The sequence below is a fragment of the Panulirus ornatus genome, chromosome 29, assembly GCF_036320965.1.
Source record: "Panulirus ornatus isolate Po-2019 chromosome 29, ASM3632096v1, whole genome shotgun sequence".
NCBI lineage: Eukaryota > Metazoa > Arthropoda > Malacostraca > Decapoda > Palinuridae > Panulirus > Panulirus ornatus.
Genome location: NC_092252.1, coordinates 15,982,112 through 15,984,611, shown reverse-complemented (window position 1 = coordinate 15,984,611; position 2,500 = coordinate 15,982,112). Strand labels below are relative to the sequence as shown.

Here is a 2,500-nt window from a genome sequence, read left to right as displayed (position 1 = left end):
GAAGTTTAATGAGTCACCATAAACTTTTTCATGCATTACATATGGTGAGTAGACATTGGAAGTTTTTCAACATAAACACACACACACACACACACACACACACACACACACACACACACACACACACACACACACTACCCACTTTTCACATCACTCAATAATTTATCTCTCATCTTACCTTCTCTTTTCTCGCCTCAGACGCTGTTAGCCAGCCATCTCTCGACGTCGAGTTCTGCCGGAGAGAGACAAAGAGAGAGAGACATCAGAACCAAGAAGGGGATCAGGACGTGTGATGTGGTGGCGGTGCAAAACATGTCCAAAAATCTTACAGATGAAAGGTGAGGGGTTTATGAACTTTCAGTCTTGTCATTTCTACCAAAATGTTCACGGATGTGGAGGGTATCGGGGCGGAGGAAGGAGTGAGACGAGGAGATGCAGTGAGTGAAGAGACCTGTACTAGTGTGTCGTACATGGGGAGGATAGATGATGGAGGACCTAATGTGGTCTATAACAAGGTTATTTGCTGGAGGACAATCCATGGGAAGGAGAGATAACAAGACCTGATGGTCTATGACGAGGTTATCTGCTGGAGGACAGTACATGGGAAGGAGAGATGACAGAAGACCTGATGGTCTATGACGAGGTTATCTGCTGGAGGACAGTACATGGGAAGGACAGATAACAGAAGGCCTGATGGTCTATGACAAGGTTATCTGTTGGGGGACAGTACATGAGAAGGACAGAAAACAGGCAAAATTGAGCTCCTTGTAATGTGAACTTCAGCACCCTATAATGCGAGCTTCAGCTAGCTATAATGTCAACTTCAGCTCCCTCTGACCGATTGTACGTCCCTAAAACCTGTGTAATTCAGGCTGTGAATCCCCCTTAATGTGTGTGTTTGTGTGTGTGTGTGTGTGTGTGTGTGTGTGTGTGTGTGTGTGTGTGTGTGTGTGTGTGTGTGTGTGTGTGTGTGTGTGCATTTGCATACTGTACGTTGTAAATACATATATCAGAAATATATAACAAGCTGATTCATCAAAGTTCAGTGAGTCATGATAAATTCTGGTTCTTGGAGGGGGAAAAAAAAAAAGATTCATCAAATTGCAGTGGGATGATAAAATCATTGCGCGCTGTAAGCACTGTAGCGGTGATTCATCGCGCTACAGTGAATGGGTGAATCATAGAACACTGTAGACAATGTAGCAGTGATCCTTCAAGCTACGGCAAGCAAGTGAATCAAATAACAGTGTAAGCACAGTAGCGGTGATTCATCACGCTACAGTGAGCAAGTGAATCATAAGACGTTGCAAGCAATGTAGCAGTGATTCATCGCGCTACAGTGAATAGGTGAATCATAGAACACTGTAGACAATGTAGCAGTGATCCTTCAAGCTACGGCAAGCAAGTGAATCAAATAACAGTGTAAGCACAGTAGCGGTGATTCATCACGCTACAGTGAGCAAGTGAATCATGAGACGTTGCAAGCAATGTAGCAGTGATTCATCACGCTACAGCGAGCAGGCGGATCACAGGACACTGTAAGCACTGCAGCAGCGATGCTTCCTACACAACAAATGACCATGAGAGGAATCCAATTCATTATTGCATGATCAATCACAGGCAGTTAGCAGTTCTTTTAGGTATAATCGTATAACTCTTGCGATGGTAACTTGATTATAATACCCATGTGATTAATCGAATCACCTCCTTGAGGAGGGGATCAATCAACGTGGTCAGCAGGTCCTTTAAGGTTTTCATCTTTTCGCAATATATATATATATATATATATATATATATATATATATATATATATATATATATATATATATATATATATATATATATATATATATATATATATATATATATATATATATTGCAAGAGGTCACAGTGGTGCGCGAGATATAGTATATGTTTTTTTGCATATATATATATATATATATATATATATATATATATATATATATATATATATATATATATATATATATATATATATATATATATATATATTGCAAATTTATAGCAAAAGGAAAGACTTCAAACAGGCGAAGCAAGTCGTCGACTTAAGAATATCTGAAGACGACTACGCTTGCAACCTTTGGGTACAAAAAGTGACTAAGCCACTACTTCCTGTAACGGTGCTCCTCCTATGAAACCCTCATGGGGATATGAACCTCAAAGGCCACAGGCCCTGAGGGAGGACTCCCTCTCCCTCCTCCTCCTCCTCCTCCATCACCTTCCCCCCTTTGGATAGGGAGGGAGGAGGCCCAGTCCAGGGAAGACCACTTGTAGGTTCCTCCCAGCGACCAGCCATCGATCTTCGTCAAAAAATATATTTATATACTGGAGTTTACATCAGAGGCTGGACACTGTATACCCCCAGAGAGTTGACACATATCATGGCCAAAGAACCTCGTGTTCTCTGAACTGATTTATAGATAGCAAGAGAGAGAGAGAGAGAGAGAGAGAGAGAGAGAGAGAGAGAGAGAGAGAGAG

At 41.4% G+C, this 2,500-nt stretch overlaps 1 protein-coding gene across 1 annotated transcript in view; it reads right to left on the bottom strand.

The window, feature by feature from the left end:
- LOC139758155 (extracellular serine/threonine protein kinase four-jointed-like) overlaps positions 1 to 2,500 on the bottom strand; it is a 240,876-nt gene that overhangs the window by 209,805 nt on the left and 28,571 nt on the right. The window contains exon 2 of the mRNA XM_071679312.1: positions 179 to 232. The gene's annotated coding sequence lies outside the window, so the exon portion shown is untranslated. The remainder of the gene's footprint in view (positions 1 to 178; positions 233 to 2,500) is intronic.